The sequence below is a fragment of the Homalodisca vitripennis genome, unplaced genomic scaffold (genome assembly GCF_021130785.1).
Source record: "Homalodisca vitripennis isolate AUS2020 unplaced genomic scaffold, UT_GWSS_2.1 ScUCBcl_437;HRSCAF=2426, whole genome shotgun sequence".
Taxonomy (NCBI): Eukaryota; Metazoa; Arthropoda; class Insecta; order Hemiptera; family Cicadellidae; genus Homalodisca; species Homalodisca vitripennis.
The window spans coordinates 239,162-259,352 of record NW_025776582.1 but is presented as its reverse complement, the minus strand read 5'-3'; the positions used below and the strand labels follow the sequence as shown (position 1 = coordinate 259,352).

General features: G+C 30.3%; 1 long non-coding RNA gene across 1 annotated transcript; it reads left to right on the top strand.

Moving 5' to 3' along the window:
- Window positions 1-586: 586 nt before the first annotated feature.
- On the top strand, window positions 587-19,342 carry LOC124370724. The gene is made up of 2 exons (XR_006923212.1): window positions 587-962; window positions 19,185-19,342. It is a non-coding gene; the product is annotated as an uncharacterized LOC124370724 (long non-coding RNA).
- Window positions 19,343-20,191: the final 849 nt, after the last annotated feature.

Sequence of the window (20,191 nt, the reverse complement as noted above, 5' to 3'; positions counted from 1 at the left end):
GGATGTGGTCCATGTAAAAACACAAAAGTGGAACAGGTAACTGCGGAATTTTAGGAAAATTCACAAGCAACAATGAAGTGCTAATCACAATTAACCGTAATTGTCTATATCGATTGTAAATCACTGACATAATATATAAAAGTTAAGCGTAAATTTTATTTCAATCAATATATGTACTAAATGTCTAAGTATTTTAAAATAGAAAAGACAGGGTATATTTTTGAAATTTTGTAACAAAAGAAAGACAAATAATGCCAAGGTATTCTGAAAATGGTGAAGAAAAAAGTGAACTAATTTTACATTAAAATGGATTGATAAAATACCAGCAGGCCCTACCCTGATGAAACTGCAGAATATATAATTTTTAGAAAACTAGAAGCTAGCTCATTATATTATGTTATTGACATATCCTTTTGGATTATAATGTATTCAAGGAAATGTTTGTAAAATTACAAAGAGTTTCTGGATATAAAAAGTTTCACCAACACCATTTACATAATTTTGTCAGCTGTACCACAGAGATTTAAATGAAACACTTTACACCAGCTGGATTTATTAAACGTGATTTTTTATGTTTACATTTATTTTCATCATAATTATAACGGGTTTTTTTAATATTTAATGTATTATTTCCATTAAAACAAGTCACAGTGTATAAATATTTTGCAGTAAACTATTTCGGAGACATAAATCGGCCTGATTGATCTAGAGTGAAACACGGTTTTATTCAACAAAGCATACTTCGTCGAACAGTCGTCTTCAAGAAATCCAATTTTTAATTTTTTGACTTGCGGTCATAGTGGCTTGATATAATGTGGATTTATGTGCATTGCTGTCTCCAGGTGAGAGGTTACAAAAGTTAGTGTCTACTCGTCAACAGAAATCTAGAATCCTCACTAAAACTTAAAATCTGAGTCTCCGAAGAAAGAACCTAAAGGCCCAGCATGGCACCACTCCGAATGGTAAATCAAAATATATTATTTTCTTCCTCGATCATAGTCCTTGTTACTTTATTTAACTTTGTTTATTGCAATTATACTAGAATGAGTTAAAAAGTATCATGAGTTGACAAACAACAAAACAAATTAACCTTTATTTCTTTTTTATTTTTACAAATATTATCCTATATTACAAGTTTTTACATTTACCTACATTAGCAAACTCATAACAAGCGTTCATAAATTGTGAGTATTTGGTAATTAATTTATATTGATAACCTTTTGTGTATAATAGACGGTATTTATTTACCTATTAAGAGAGGACGTTACAAGGATTTAGGTTAGAATTGGGCAAAACATTTATTATTTTGAAAATTTTTAGATAAATTTTGCATGTAGTTCTGTTAAATACTGACCGAGCCGCACCGCTACTTCAACGTGGGTTAATTAATTCCATTCTTATTGAAATGCATATTTCAGCTGCTACCAAATCTTGTTGTCACTTTAACTATTATTACTTAACAGTCACATTGACTTTTGTTTCTTCTAATGGTAACCCCGTGATTATGATCTATATATTACAAGTATATTACATTTGCAGTACAATAGCTTATCTGGTTAAACCTCATTTTATTAGTTTATGATTATTTAGTGAAAATAAACTATTAAATTATGACATAGTTACTATTTATTTCTAATAATTATTTCTAAAATTTCTTTTAGGCATCTCTAAATATCAATTAACACCCATGTTTCATTTTAGAACATTATTTTATCCGCTATTACGATTCAGGACAATGGGCGTAACGCTGCGTTTATAGCCATTTAAATTGGTTGGCCAAACTACGGAATGTTTATTTACAAATGATATATTCTTCCATTTCTCCTTGCCATTTGGGTAACTTAAGTTTCGATAACGCTCGGCAAAATTCTACTGGTTGACATGCACCTCAATTAGAAATGCATCAATTTGATCTATATCACGAGAAACATTCCTCAGTACAATGAATATTGCTTAAACGAATGCAACTTTAAGAAATAATTGTGAAAAAATATACTTTCTCAAACTTAGATATTTTATCAGAGCTTTAGTAAGTTAGTATCTCCGAATAAATAGTATCTTTAGGTACAAAATATATTTTGTCAGATCTTTAGTATGTATATCCGTAAATAATACTGACCTTGATAGAATATTTGACGGTGCTGATCAAAAGCAACAAGAAAGCGTCAAAATTATAAAAGATGTGTTCTGTCACTCAGTTATGAGATTTATCGACCCTTTATAATACTTAGATATGACGATGATCCAAACAAGGTTATGGATTAAACGCGTGTTTTAGAGATCTACACTTCTTAGTATATTTCATAACAATTGTTTACAACTGGTAACACTGTAATTTTACTATTACTTTACATGTCGTCATAATATATTGTGGCAGTCACCACATTTGTTTAAAGAAGCACAAAACTAAACGTCATAGCTATCTTAGGAAATGAACTATTACGATGAAAAGATATTATTAATACAACTCATGAACTAATAATTGCCATGATTAATTGTAATTACATTAAGATTATAAGCTATTCTCATATAAACGTATAGTTAACCAAATAATATTAGCGTACTATTCTTAAATAGCTATTGTAGCCAAATTGACTTTTACATTAAGCAGTGCGTTACTTACAGTAGTGTATGTGTAGTGTGTGTATTAGTGTGAGTGGGGCGACCTGCAATTGAATCACCCTGTAACAATTTATGAAAACAACATAACATTTTAAATTTTCTTATGATGTAAATTATAAGATTTGCAAAACCATTATATTTACAGAAATATTTTAATAAAGTACAGATTTACAATTAGTGTAAATGTTTCTAGCTCATCGGACATCTCCTCATTCTACGTTTTAGTGTATATTTATCCTTAACTAAACTCCAGTAAATCTCAAATGCGTACTTTTAGTACATTTCGTATTTAAGTTAATACCATCCGTAAATCTTCGTGAAAGTGTTATGGATTTTGTATTACTTTAGGAGTATTACCGCTATAAGTTGCTAATCATGGGGGGAGGGGTGAGTTGAAGTGAGAATACGTTCAGATCCTCCCACAGCTGGATAAGAACCTCGTTCTCGTTTAATCCAGAATGACATGTATCACTTACAAATTTTGATAATTTTTCATTGTCATTTACAGTTTTCTTATAAAAATATACCTGGACTAAATCAAAATTTAATTTATAATTTTCATTAATGATATAATAGTCGTATTCAGCAATTTATTGTGTTAACACTTTTAGAGTTCCGTACTGTATAATATTATAATATACACCGAGTTTTACTGTATCAAAAACTGATAATCGTATCTTGCTATGCTTTTTAACGCACTGCAGAAAGATAAAAGTTTATATATTAATCATTAATATTTTTATTTTTTTATTTTAAAGTCATTAATTTAAATCAGTAAGAAGTAATGCTAAGATGATCATAGATTAATTCACATGTTAGCAGTTATAATTTGTAGTTTCTTGTGGACTATCCACAGTACTTGTTTTACGTGGATTGATAGTCATTTGCAATACACAGATCAACACTCTTCCTACTTTGCAGCTCAACGTTATACAGTATTTCTACCATACATAACTATTGCTAAGACTGAGGCAATAATTATATGAATTTTATTAACTAGTTTGAATAGTTTGGCTTGAACCTGTAGTACCTTTGTTCAGAGTCCCAGGTTTAAAGAAGCGTTGAGAAATCCAGATTGTAGTTAACGACTGATTAAATTTCCACTAGCTGTGTCCTCTCTTTGATAGCATTCCAATTAAACATTTACGTTACACTAAGCTACTCAACTAAATGTTAAAATCTTTGTTCGGTTTTCATGGATACGATGATAAGTATTGTTAGGTAGTATACGGTTCACCTCTATATAATTCTTACTGATAATTTTATCTTTGATTCTTGCTATTTGGTTCGACTGGCTGTTCAAATCGATTTATTATTTCAATCAAGTCAATTAATAGCTAAGAATTGTTAATAATACCCCTTAGTGAAGATTTCAAAAACTATAAAAAAAGCTTAATGATAAATACATAATCTCGAACATAATTTTACTAAATGGAAACATATTTGTACATCCCGTAAAAGCAGTAATTATTTTAGAAGTAATTTAAAATGTAACTGGCCACACGTAAAGTCTGGTGCATGTTCCGGCAACAAACAACACCGGCTTGCCGCATTAGTTATTAACAAAGGGTTTCATTAAATTTGCACTCTCACAACGTTTTGCTTTCCTCAGAGTATTTCACCTCCGTACAGCACAAGTTGGACACATCCAATAATAATTTTTATTTAAAAGGCATCGCGAGAATATATTATTTGTTGTTGCAATATTATATTCTTGATTGTAATTGCAAAAGTTTGTAATCAAGGAGCAGACATCCTCCAAAAATATAAACATTACCCCAAAAAGGTCTTATTGAAATTGTGTTCTTGTACATCTGTCAGTACGTCAATCCATCCGTCTGTTAGTCTGTACAGTAACACTTTGTAGAGATATTTGATTTACGTGTGATCTTTGTCAAAGGAAGAAGATCTGCACCCCTTCCTAAGCGGCTTGCACATCTAATCTATAAATACGTGTACAAAATTGCACAGTCCATCTACATGCAGACAGTTATCAGTATCATATTTTATATAAAACTGAAATATGAAACTTGTGGTCGCTGATATAAATTCTGATCAGGACAAGATCATTGGCCTGTCAGCAACGGCCTCAAGTTGAATATCAGCAAGTGTTCAGTTTCACATATAGCTCAACAACAAGAGATACAGTCTCTCGGCCACGTGAGGTGATGGTGTTGTTTGAATCCCAGACCCTGGTGATTCAGCAATCTTTTTCGCCCGTCATTTTGTCAGTATTTTATTACTGTTATCCAGCATATGGGAGTAGCCTCTCAAGGGAGGACACGGGAAGGATTCTAAAGTTGAAAAACACTGCAGCAAGGACCATTTACTACTCTCACGTTTTGACCAAGTGTCCCTTTATCGTGAGGCTGCTCACCTTCTTCCTATATAACACTTCTTCAGTATGCTGACGTGCTGCATGGTTCAAAAATTCTTACGCTTCTCTACAGGAGCCTAAGTACGTTCTCGGGAAGATGTTGCTGAACGATGCGTCCTTCACCGTGCAAGGACTTCGCTAGAGGTATGCTAGAGACTGGCCGGAAAAGTTGTTCTTACTTATGGCCTACCCTTATCAATGATCTTTTCCAATACATTAAATGGGGTACAGCTTGGAACGCCTTTTATGCCTTGTTAAATTTTTTTATACTATTGTAGTAGTTATAAACCTTTCACCTTTTTAAACAGTTTACTAATTATAATTTAACTATCAGTTTAAACTAAGTTAGTTCTAATGTCACTTGTAAAAAGGTAATATAGTGTAGACATATTTCCAATCCATCCGGTTAGGGAATTTTGACAGCTTTCAAAATCTATTGAATTGATGCGAATGCTAATCGTCGAGAGTACCCAAGTGGAAACTAGCGACTCAGGGCCTGTGAACATGATCGACAAGTGGTCTATCGAAGGTAGCTTCGGCCCGTAGCGTTTTAGGCGACATTGATTTTGAATTTTAATATAGTTTAATTTCACCGATTAAGCGTTGATCCAGCATAAGTAATCAAACATATTTTGTTCAGCTTTGGAGATTTGATTACAATTTATTCCTTCAATTTTATTAAGGGTTTTGTAACCGATAATCCCATAGGTATGGCAGGAAAATTCTTGCGTGACTGCAGACTCTATGGCACTCAGGAATACTCTACCGGACGGTGTGGAGGACTTTTGTTCATAAATATAGTTATACATATTTCATTCAGGATGCTAGCGATGAATGAATAATGACAGATGATGTAAGAATTTTCTGTCTTAAAAATATTTTTTTATTTTAATACTATTATTACAGTATTATTGTTACTTAGTAAATTTGTAACAGTTTATAAGAAATTAGAATGAAACCGAGCTAAATCAAATAACAGTGAATTCAGAACTAACACTCGTGACTGCCCTTTCCCTTTTTATTCCCTTAGGTAGGAACCCGTGTCTTTATTTTATAATTTAATAAGAAATCATTTAATTTATGTATTGTATTGATGTTGTTTGCAATAGGTATTAAATTTCTGTTAATCTTCTCTGATGGTACGAAACACTTGTTGGCAAATGCAACATGTTTAGAAATCCATCCACACCCTGAAGCAAGAAACGCAACGGAAAAACACTGACTCCAACAAGAACCGTTTACTAAGCCCCTAGATTCTAAGGTTCTTAGTTCTTTTTTTATTTTAAACGTATTATTTTGCCATTAAAGAGTGCCTTATAATTTTCCAGGGAATCATTGTTGATTGATTTTGTAAGACGTTTATTAGTCATTACACTAAATGTTATACAAAAATCAATCAGATATCGTTATTTATTCATTTGAATATTTGTACATTAAAATTGATCTAAAACAAAAACATTTCTAAAATGCTTTTACCATTCTTATTTGTAATATTTTGTAAATAGTTAATAGCCGTTTTTATTTTTCTTAAAGGATATCAGTTAAGCCTACGAGTTGTATAAAATTAAAAGAGAGCAAAACTTTTCGCCTAGTTTTAAAATGTTCCTTAGTTCTTAAAATGAAAAATTTTTTCATGAAACATTAAGAATCAAATTCTGTACATGCTAGTAAATATGAAAGAACATCTCTTTGATTATACATTTTGATGCAATTTGATAAATATAAATAAAAAGTATACTCATATTACTAAGCTTAGAAATTTTTAAAGCAATAAACGTAAATTTCACTCGTATTTCACTAAAGTATTATGACGTACAACGTTCTCTGTTCCATCCTGTAGGAACTAAATTACGGAAGTTCCTAATCACCGGAACAATTAATAACAGGTAGAAGGAATAGAACCACCCAGAAGCGATTTTAGACACCTAGAATTCAAAAACACCATGAGCTAACAATATATGTATACCATTAAAGTAGTTAAAGTGAGTGGTGTGTAACTAGTGTTCTTACAGCGATTTATTCATTTTAGAATTGTTAGATGATCGGTTTTAATTACATAAAGCTACCTGGTTCTGCTCTTATACAGCGTAAATTTATAACATTAGCAAGGTATTCTAAAACCACGAGGAAAATATTGTAGTCTTTTTCGTTAAAATATATCAAAAAATTCCAGGATGACCTGCCCTGTTGAAAACTACAATAGAACATGAAATATTGCACAAATCGAGCTCATAAAATTATGTTGAACACAAATATCCTTTTGGATTATAGTGTATTTAGGATAGTTATCCCACTTATTTTTAAGCGTTCCTGGATATTAAATTGGTCATCAGTACAATTTACATGTTTAATACAAATATTCCATAGAGAATTATTACTTGGAAAATTTTAACCAGCTGGCTTTATTTATTATGTGATGTGCTTGTGTTTACATTTAAAGATGATTTATTAATGGTTTCCTTACCTTACGTGTTATTTTCAGCAAACCAAGTAAGAGTGTATACATATTGCAGTAATATAACTATAGATATATAAATAATGTCATTAATCTAGGGTGTAACACTGTTTTATTTGACAAAACATATAGTGATGAAAAGCAACTTTAAAATATTGCAATTTTTGTAAAATTTTCGCAATGGTTTAATATAACGTAGAATAATGTGTGCATTGGTGTCTTATAGTGAGAGGTTACAACAGTTAGTGCAAGTTAACCCATCGTCAACTGCAATCTAGAATTCTCACTAGATACTGAAATCTGAGTGTCCGAGAAATGAACTCAGAGGTTTGGCCTGGTATTTCTCTGAAAGGTAAATCAAAATGATTATATTATTTGTTCCCTCAATCGTAGCCCTTGTTATCCATGTGCAATTTCATGTTCATTGGAATTAAATTAGCATGAGTTACAAAAACTGTCTTTAGTATACTAAATAAAAAAAAACAGCATAACTATTGGTTTATATAAAAAAATTGAAAATCGGATATAAATTAGAACGAGAGTAATAATTAGAATTTTACAAATTCCAAACCTGTATTCAGTTATAGTTATAGTTTATAACAAACTGATAAAAGGCGATCATAAATTTCAAATATTTGGTGTTTCATCTATACTGTCAAACACGTATGTATAGACTTGGAAATATGGTATTCATTTACTCAGTTAGTTAGGGCGAGGCAAGGTTTCAGGTTAGAATCAGGACTGCTTTTATTATTTTAGACCTCTTTCGATTAATTTGCATGTAGTTGTGTTGAAAATTAAGTAGAGGTAATTTCAGTAGTAACAGTCTATATGTGTAATTTATTTTAACAAGAGAAAGGCCCCACCATCAAAAAACTAATACAAAATTACCCTAAATTTGGTTTCGTTTTTTAGTCTATAACATTTTGCAATAATCTTATTCCGATTTGTATCGATGTTCTACATTTTGGTTAATGAATTGAAGGACTTGGATTGTAAATATTAATAAAAGATTGTTTATAAATAGTGATAATTTGTGCTTTATGTGTTTATTGTATTAAGGATAACCTAAACCATGATGGCGTTTAAATAGACAAGAATGCTTTTAGCATATACAAAATATACATAGATAATTCTAAGGGCTAGCTAGTACAAGATGGTTGCATTTAACAAATAAATATTCCTGGGCCATACCGAAATTTCATTAAATAAATAGAGAACTTAAATAGGACTTATTTGTTTTTCTTAGATGTAGAGTTGTAATTTAAATTCAACACAGTAAATAGTTAATATAAAAGTACTGTCCAAGCCAAACGACATGCTCGCCCACCCCTGCCGGAGTTATTCACAATAACAATATTGCTTTCTGGAAACACTTCTGAACTAACTTTTATTTACAATAAAATTTTACTCATAAACAGCACAAAATTATTTACAGTCATGTGCAAATTAATCTAAACAAAACCAATTTCAGTTAAAAACAAACATTTATTAGGCTAATTACATAAGTTTTCACATTATACATACATTTAATACTTGATGTGGCCTCCTTCTGCTTGTATTAACATTTCAAGTCTTTTTGGCATTGAATCGACCAGTTTCTTGCACATTTCTTGAATTTCAAGGTCATGAAACCAAACCTGAATCAGGGCTGAAATAGTCTTTTCTTTAGTTGTGCAGTCCTTTTTCTTAATCTTTTCTTACAAATGGACCAGAGATTTTCTATTGGATTGACATCAGGCGAGTTTCCAGGCCATTCCAAGCACAAAATACCTTGTTCATGCATGAATTTTGCCTTGGATTCGTGACAGGGTGCAAGATCTTGTTGAAACACAGGATATTTTACGTGATAGTCAGCTTCTAGTTTTTTAAGTTCAGGAATCACTCTGCTTTGTAGAATATGGATATATTTCTCACTGTTAATCATTCCAGATATTAGTACCAAAGGCCCTAAGCAGAAAAAAGAAAAACAACCCCAAAACATTTTTTAACTGGGTGTTTTACTGTTTGTTGCAAATGTTTCGGAGACACAGGTTCATTATCTGACCTTCTTACAAAGGACAACTTCCTAACTTGGACTTCAAAATGACTCTTGTCAGAAAATAAAACCTTCCTCCAATTCTCAACTTTCCAAAATTTGTACTTTTTGGCCCTAGCTAACCGTTTTTTCATCATAGCGGATGTTAACAATTGTTTTTTCCTTGGCATTCTGGCTTTTCTGTTAACGGCCAAAAGACGTCTTCTGACTGTTGAGTCATGAATATGAACCCCAGCATCTTCTAAGTCTGTTTTAAGATCAAAACTGTTTTTTTTTTCAAGTTGAACTTTACTATTTCTTAACAAAATAGCATCATCTTTGGTTTTAGTTTTTCTTTTTCTTCCACAAAACCCTTTTCTTATAGGAGATATTGATCCAGTTACGTTTTGTAACTTAATAATATTATTTACAGTAATAAGTAATAAGTAAGTAATATTATTACTATATATATATATATATATATATATTTTTTTTTTTTTTTTTTTTTTGTAAAAGTTTACAATGGTTAAGTCTAAGCAAAATCCTTTTTACTATTGGGAATGTTACAACTCGTAACTCCGTTATTGGTGAAAATTAAAACGTTTTTAAACAAATGTAAAACTTCAACTTTGCTCGTAAATAAATAAAAATAAATAAACAATCGTGTAATCCAAGTAATGTGCTTGCTCTGCCTTTTTGGTATTTTATAAAACATCAATACTATTAGTAAATCGTGTGGTTGGATGGCATGTTACTCTCATGACATTTTGTGATTGGTAAAAATTTCCGAAAAATTTCACAAAGGAAATTGTCTATGATAATATATTGAAATGTTTCTTAAAAGTCCTAAATACCAATCAAGACATATATGGGATGTTTTTAGAAAATAATTGGAATTGAAACCCAATAGAGTATGTAGATATTAGCAAAGAGTATTAGCCAAACCAAGCAAGAAGCCAGACTGTCCAAGTTGGGGTTTCTTTATAAAGTTTATATCACGTCAGTACTAATTCTTAACTAGTGTATATAAAGTATGATAATATGGTCCTAACACTGTAAAATATAATGCACAAACACGTAATCGTTCAGGTAATCAACATGTTTCCTCAGCTATATAGTGTTTGTATAAATACATTTTATTCTTTACTTTCGTTGGTATGTAACACTGTATGATCTGTAAAAATAAAAAAAACTGCCTAAAAGTATGTTTAAAGGAAATTTTTATAACATATTCGAAATGTTACTTTAAAAATTTTAAATAACCAACCATGGCTAAAAATTGGGACTGCATGTGCTTAAAACGGTTGGCGTGCATTCACCACTGTTACTAGAATTAGTAGCAATGGCTGCAGTGAAACTGTTATGCGCACCCAGGTTAAAGCATTCCATGGTACTAGGGCCAGTCCGTTGGCAGGTCGTCACCTTTCTACCATGTAATACTCCCCTCCCTTATTAGATTGGTTAATAGATATATCTAGGTTGTCACGTCTGCGGTAATCTACCGTAGAGAATATGCACTTACTCGACAAGTGACTAATGTTGATCCGAAAATTATCACTTAAACGTATTACATTTTACAGTATAAATACTTGGTAACGGCGACTAAGTATTTCAGAATATGTTTTTAAAAATTAATATAGAAATCATAGTAGATTTAAACAAGAAAATAATACTTTTATTTGACAACTCCGTTAATGTTTTTAGGTTTGATATCATTTTCCGCCACCCCTATCGCCAGTCTTTCAAGTGCACTCTGTGCTGACATGAGATATGTAATAAAATTATATGTGTACAAAAGCTTGATTCTTTGGAAATGATCTGTTACATTTAAAAGTACACAGCCTCTATAATTCGCAACACGTTGTTTTCGTAAGTCTTTTCTCATTCAGAACATTTAGCTTTTACTGTGGTAGTTAAAAAAATCTTTTGTACAACTGCTGATAGGTTTTGATTTTGCTTTGGTCAATAGCATTCTTTATCTTTTGTAACATAAAATTGTTTCTGCGTATCAATTTAAAAACAATCGCTGTTAAAACAAAAAACAAATAAGATCAAGCCTGAAAGATATGCAGAGAAAGGTATAGAACATCATAAAACACCATACATTAAAAGTAACCAACATTCAGACACAGACAAAAGGGAAATCATCGTCAGGTTATAATAATAGTTACAATAATATATATATATATATATATATAGTTACAATATATATATATATATATATATATATATATATATATATATATTGTAATTATATACATGTATATACAGACTAAAATATGTCACAAAATGTATATGAGAATTATAAAAATTTTACTTTGAAAATACAAAATTACAAACCTCGGCAGGGATTAGGTCTGCCTGTGCTTAAAAAAGTTGCTGTGCATTCACCACTGTTACTATAACCAACAGAAATGGCTGCAGTGAAACTGTTATGCGCACCCAGGTTAGAGCATTCCATGGTACTAGGGCCAGTCCTTGCCAGGTCGTCACCCTCCTACCATGTATTACTTCCCCTCCCTTATTAGATTGGTATTTAAATATGTAGGTTAAGTCACGTGTGCTGTAATTTACTGTAGAGAATATGCACTTACTCTACAAGAGAATAATGTTCATCCGAAAAAATCTCACTAAAAAGTATTACATTTTACAGTATAAACACTTGGTAACGGCGACTAAGTATTTCAGAATATGTTTAAAAAAATTACTATATAGCATTCTTATTAGATTGAAACAAGAAAATAATATATTTATTTGACAACTACGTTAAAGTTTTGTAGGTTTGATATCATTTTCCGCCACCCCTATCGCCAGTCTTTCAAGTGCACTATGTGCTGACTTGAAATATGTAATAATATTATATGTGAAGAAAAGTTTAATTTAAAATTAGGATCTTTATAGGATAGAATTCTACAATCACCATATATTTAACTTTACAACCAAAATTCCACAACAATGAAATGATCTGTTACATTTAAAAGTACACAGCCCCTATAATTCGCAACACGTTTTTTCGTAAGTTTAATCACTGAGGTGGGCACATTCTTATTCAGAACATTTAGCTGTTACTTTGGTAGTTAACCTTTTCAGGGCCCAGGACCAAATATGAGATGTTGTAAAAATTTTTTCACATATCATATCCCCTGTGACTAGTCAAAAGTGCCAGGTGCTAAAATTGGCGATTTTGCAGTCTCTAAGATTAACTGTTTTATAACTTTTCATGAACAATTAGAGAATAATCTAAAAGTTACACCAAATTACGCGTATAGATATAATACTATCAACAAGAAGTATATAGATGTAATTTTAAAGTAATTTTAAAAAATTTAAAAAAAATAGTGTTTTAAATAGATTACATTAATTTTTTTTATTTTTTATAATTTTTTTGTATATAACTAAAAAAGGAAAAATAATTTTGCTGTGGGAAAGCTAGTTTATTATATTTTACATTTAGAAAAGAACAACCATACAAAAATTTTGTGTTATTTCTCTCATAAATAAATTTTTTATGACACATTTTGTATAAAGACGCCATAATTGTACTTCGCCAACAAGTGATAAAGCAAACTGACTCTTACACTGCAAGAAACTTAAAAAAAATAGTCACATTACGGATGTACCGATAAACAGATGATTGTAGGATCCATAAACAGTTTCAGTACAGTTAAATCCACTATTTACCAAGAAATATTTACACAATTTTATTGGAAATTTTATTTACACTTTTTCTACTTGCAAATATGCTACTTACAATTTTACTCCCGTGAGATCGCAAATTGTCAGTCATTGTAATACTACTAAACACAATAGCTAAGCAGGTAGACTACTAACACTCCTAATATTCACAAAACCACAAAATAAAATAATAAAGGAGAATCCAGCATTATTACACTAAAGCATAAAGAATTAACAACAAAATATCAAGCCAGCTGATAATGTCACGTGACAATTACAAAATAAAAATGCATAGACCTCCAAAATAAAAATGATATTCATATTAATTATCTAAAATATATACCAGGGAATAAAAAAACATAAGACTTTAATCATTTGACGTCGTATTTATTTAAGAAAACGAAAGAATATCAAGGCGTCAGGTAATAATAATAATAATTACTATATATAATATATATATATATATATATATATATATATATATATATATATATATATATATATACAGACTAAAATATGTAACGAAATGTATATGAAATCTATAAAAGTTTTACTTTCAAATACTTAATTACCAACCTCGGCAGGGATTGGGACTGCCTGTGCTTAAAACAGTTGCTGTGCATTCACCACTGTTACTATAACCAAGAGAAATGGCTGCAGTAAAGCTGTTATGCGCACCCAGGTTAGAGCATTCCATGGTACTAGGGCCAGTCCTTGCCAGGTCGTCACCCTCCTACCATGTATTACTCCCTCCCTTATTAGATTGGTTAATTTAAATATGTAGGTTAAGTCACGTGTGCTGTAATTTACTGTAGAGAATATACACTTACTCGACAAGAGAATAGTTGTCATCCGAAAAATCTCGCTAAAAAGTATTACATTTTACAGTATAAATACTTGGTAACGGTGACTAAGTATTTTAGAATATGTTTTTAAAAATTAATATAGAAATCCTAGTAGATTTAAACAAAAAAAGAATATATATATATATATATATATATATATATATATATATATATATATATATATATATTTAACAACTATGTTAATGTTTTTAGGTTTGATATCATTTTCCGCCACCCCTATCGCCAGTCTTTCAAGTGCACTATGTGCTGACTTGAAATATGTAATAATATTATATGTGTAGAAAAGTTTGATTTAAAATTAGGATCTTTCTAGGATAGAATTCTACAATCACCATATATTTAACTTTACAACCAAAATTCCAAAACAATGTAATGATCTGTTACATTTAAAAGTACACAGCCTCTATAATTCCCAAAACGTTTTTTCGTAAGTTTAATCACTGAGGTGGGCACATTCTTATTCAGAACATTTAGCTGTTACTTTGGTAGATAAAAAAATATTTTGTACAACTTCTGATTGGTTTTGATTTTGCTTTGGTCAATAGCATTCTTAATCTTTTGTGACTTAAAATTTCTTCTGCGTATCAATTTAAAAACAATCGCTGTTAAAACAAAAAACAAATAAGACAAAGCCTGAAAGATATGGAGAGAAAGGTATAGAACATCATAAAACACCATACATTAAAGGACCCAACATTCAGACTCAGACAAAAGGGAAATCATCGTCAGGTAGTAATAATAATTACAATAATATATATATATATATATATATATATATATATATATATATATATATATATATATATATATATATATATATACATATATAGAGACTAAAATATGTAACGAAATGTATATGAGATCTATAAAAGTTTTACTTTCAAAATACTTAATTACCAACCTCGGCAGCGATTGGGACTACCTGTGCTTAAAACAGTTGCTGTGCATTCACCACTATTACTATAACCAACAGAAATGGCTGCAGTAAAACTTTTATGCGCACCCAGGTTATAGCATTCCATGGTACTAGAGCCAGTCCTTTGACAGGTCGTCAGCCTCCTACCATGTATTAATCCCCTCCCTTATTAGATTAGTTAATTGAAATGTAGGTTAAGTCACGTGTGCAGTAATTTACTGTAGAAAATATGCACTTACTCGACAAGAGAATAATGTTCACCCGAAAATTCTCACTAAAAATTTTTACATTTTACAGTATACAGTAAATACTTTGTAACGGCGACTAAGTATTTCAGAATATGTTTTAAACATTAATATAGAAATCCTAGTAGATTTAAACAAGAAAAGAATATATTTATTTGACAACTACGTTAATGTTTTTAGGTTTGATATCATTTTCCGCCAACCCTATCGCCAGTCTTTCAAGTGCACTATGTGCTGATTTGAAATATGTAATAATATTATATGTGTAGAAAAGTTTGATTTAAAATTAGGATCTTAATAGGGTAAGAATTCCATGTTCACCATATGTTACATTTATGACCAAAATTCTAAAACAATGAAATGATCTGTTACATTTAAAAGTACACAGCCCCTATAATTTGCAACACGTTTTTTCGTATTTTTTATCACTGAGGTGGGCACATTCTTATTCAGAACATTTAGCTGTTACTTTGGTAGATAAATAAATATTTTGTACAATTGCTGATTGGTTTTGATTTTGCTTTGGTCAATAGCATTTTTAATCTTTTGTAACTTAAAATTGTTTCTGCGTATTAATTTAAAAACAATCTCTGTTAAAACAAAAAACAATTAAGATCAAGCCTGAAAGATATGCAGAGAAAGGTATAGAATATCATAAAACACCATACATTAAAAGTACCCAACATTCAGACTCAAACAAAAGGCAAATCATCGTCAGGTAATAATAATAATTACAATAATACATATATATATATATATATATATATATATATATATATACATATATATACAGACTAAAATATGTAACAAAATGTATATGAGATCTATAAAAATTTTACTTTCAAAATACTTAATTACCAACCTCGGCAGGGATTGGACTACCGTGCTAAAATAGTTGCCGTACATTCACAACTGTTACTAGAACCAACAGCAATGGCTGCCGTGAAACTGTTATGTTATTCTATGGCACAAGGGCCAGTCCTTGGGCAGGTAATAATATGTACAGTAGTACTCTACCATGTTATACTCTCTTCCCTTATTAGGTTGATTAGTTTGAGATATTTAGGTTACGTCACGTGTGCTGCATTCTACCGCAGACAATATGCACTTCCTCAACAAGAGAGTAATGTAGAGGCGTAAATTCTCACTAAGACTCGGTTAATATAAAAAATTAAATTTATTCTACTCTCGGTTGCGATCTAAATAATATAAATAGAGGTTACGTCACGTTTTTCGATTTGACATTCCACAACTCTCCAATTATGCCCAATCTTTCAAGTGCACTATGTGCTGACTTGAGAGATGTATCAGTATTATAACTGTAGATAAGTTTGATGAAAAATTAGGATGTTGATAGGATAAGAATTCTACATTCACTATACATAAAACTTTAAGACCAATGCTAAATTGTACTAACCCTTAATGCAGCTTTTTACAACGGTTATCAGGAATAAATATTGAAAACATAATGAATTTAGTTTCTATAGAATCTTTTTAACAATTAAAAGATTTATTAAGCATAATAAAATATTTTTTTGTATTAAAAATCCTATGTAATTTTCTCCGTTAGTTAGAAATATGTAGCGTCTATAAATAATAAACGAGTATATTAAATTATATTCAAAATTTCGAAACTCTTTTGAATCATCAAAGATTATGTAGGATCCATCTAATATTACAATGTTTTCACTAACCTTATACGTGAAAATAACCTTGCACTTCAACTTGCCTTTTGATAAATACCCTGACAAATGCTCTGTTAGAACACTATCCGCAACCTGAAGCAATATGTATATGCCTGTTCATATAATGCTTATTTATGAAATTTAACCAATATCAGTTTCCTGGATGACCAGAAATAAATTGATCGTCAATCACGCTATTTAGTAGAATTAAAATGAGACAGCATCAATAGAATTAACAACATTATACAATAACCTGTCGTTAGACTTAACCTAGCTTGTTATAATTAATACTGACATAAACAAAATATATGAGTCATATCACTTTCAGATAATTATACGAGACAAAAATGTCACTTTATAGGTTTGTATATATTTACAAATATATTTATTTACCTGACTGTCAGTTAGCTAAGTGTAAAGCTAAAGAAATATGATTTGAGAAAAAAAACTTTTTATTTCATAATTTTGAATCTTTTTATACTCTCCAATGTTAACCTCCAGCAAAACTCTAAGATCTATCTATAGTGTTTTCTAAGATAATCTTCCTTATAAACTTCAATAACCAGGTTCTGTATTTGAATTTTAAAAATTTGTTCTGGGCTACTGGACGTATACAACTTATAACATTAAACAGGTGAATAAATATTTTTCAGAGTAATTATAATTTTTTAAATTTCGGACAAGTTTCTGCCAACAAAAAGAACTCTGGTGCCAATTTATTACTTAAATACGCATATTACTAAATTTGTAAAGATTTTCATTTAGTTTTTTTTGTGTTTACGTTACTATACACACTTTGTTTACGTAAAATATGTCAAAGGTAATTACTTCTGAGGAAATACATATAAATTATGAATTGTAAACTGTGTAAACAAATCGCGTGTTTAACTTTATTGAAATGTGTTAAGAGTGATTAGTTATGATTTTAATGTATGAAACTATTTAATCATTGCCTCATCGGTAGTGATAATAATGCACAAGTATATGTAGTAAAGGCCGGAGTCCATACAATTACTGCATTCAGCTTAATATACTGTAAAATACGAGTAAGTACGTAAGTGTACTGATGTCCTACAGCTAATAAGTCAAATTCATCAGTTGCTACAATCAAACTCAGGGCTTAATTGTTAAACATCAATATTCAGATATATACAGACATACATACAAGACAAAATCTACGTGAGTTCTATTTAATAAAAAATGTGATGTTTTGACTTATCTATTTCAAGAACATTGCAGTCAAATACACAGGCTCAGACGTGGTGTTGGGGCCATAGGTCGGAAGAAGACTGAATTTTAACTCTGCTAACAGGTTTTAAAATTGTGCTTTCATGGTAACGAGGAATAATTATTGATTGTTAAGATATATACTAATCGTATGGCTTAAGTTACACTTATTTTATTTATCAGGAAGAAAAATCTATAACTTTAATCAGGATGTTAAATGATCAAGGCGCATTTAAATAATACAAACATCACTTACCTTTATGCTTGGGCTATCAAGAAAATACAACAAAAGCCTCTTTTGGTTTTGGAAGTGTTTTTCACATAATCTCTGTAAATAAGCTGTTTTCCTTAAAAAGATGTGTTGTAGAAATAAGCAGGTTTACATCAAAATACATTCTGAATATATATTTTATTAACATTAGACAGTTTAACCCAATGTTTAGGATAATTAGAAATTAGTTACCTTGAATAAAAGGCGAATTTTAACATGCTTTAAAGGATTTGTTTTTATTTTCCATAAAGTAAATAACACAATGCAAAAAATAGTTTAATCCGACTTGAGGAAAAATATCATTTAATATTTAATAAATATCATTTCAGTTTATTTCTTTAAAAAATCCATGAGTATGTTTGTAATTATGTGAGGAAATTGGCTTCCGGCTACAAGAATAATACTTTGTTAGATTTGTAGTTCAGGGGTTTTCTTTCATAAGTATTGGAATTCAGGTATATGAATTATATGTAACGTGTCATTTGTTAACTATAATGTTTTTTTATACCTTAACAACTAAAATATACCAACTATTATTACTTTAAATGTCTTTAAGTTTCTTTTGAAATTTATTAGTAGACATAGACTGCAATTTTATTCAATTTAAAAGTAATCGAACAAGCTAATCTTCTATTAACCTTGGTGTACTGTATTTTGAATTTTATTTTGAATTTTTTAATAATGTCGTCTTTATCACTTAAAAATTGAGTTTAAATGTTTATATATTTTTTACTTTGTAATCGCAAGTACTATGTAATTATTCTCTGATGTTACGAAAAACTTGTTTGTAAAATTACAATATGTAAAGTTTATTTGCGTGTGTTACAGGTTGAGATGGAACGGACCTTATATACCATGGCAGACGTCACAAACAACTAATTCTCTTCTTGAGATACAAAAGGCGTCTTATTGTCATATGCTAGCTTGAATTGTATGTGGTTAACATAAATATAACGAACCCTAAATAACTACTAAAATCATGAAAGCATACTAAATTAATGATCTATATTTTTTAAGGTTTACCAAGTTGAAATAATTGATTTCACAGTGATAAATACGATATACAGATATATCGGAAAATTTGAAATATTTGCTGATATTCATCTCTAAAAACAGGTTAAAACAGATAAAATAACATTAATTCCAATCCAAAGACTTTGATATAAATCTTATAAGTTTGGGAGTGTCCGCACGGATGTAGGATCATGGGGATGCTGTCGCTTTTAATTAGTACTGTAAATTTGTATCTGGAAACTGTTATTAATCATCCCCTTTGATATGCTCATTAGCCTTTAATATATACATGCATGTGTGGTGACAGGAGAGGTTACATCGAGGGTCTCACTGAACTTAGTGACTTGATAAATTAGTACGACCTCTCTGATATGCAATAAGGAATTAAATATATTGAAAATAAATTAGATATTAAGTTGCGGCGAGTGCCTCTTTCGATTTGAATTTGTCGCGCGTAATCTATCAGTAGCCGCGAACACGATAGCCAACTGCGCCGACCTAGGTCATAGCTTAACCCTTTGACTGATACGCAACGATATATCGTTGTGAGTGAATTTACCGAAAAGTGATACACAACGATATATCGTTGTTGATGTTTTGGGCGAAAATTGATCGCAACGATATATCGTTGTTGCATCATAAATTTATTTCAGCGTTATTAATTTGCCAAATAAATCATACTATATTTCAATTGATAGAGAAATATATATGATTAATTTAAAAAATAACAATCATCCTTTTATATACTACGTTTCGACATCGAACTTTAACGAAATTGCAATTTGGAAGGCTGTGCCGTCTGAGCCCGGTCCGTCTGCTCA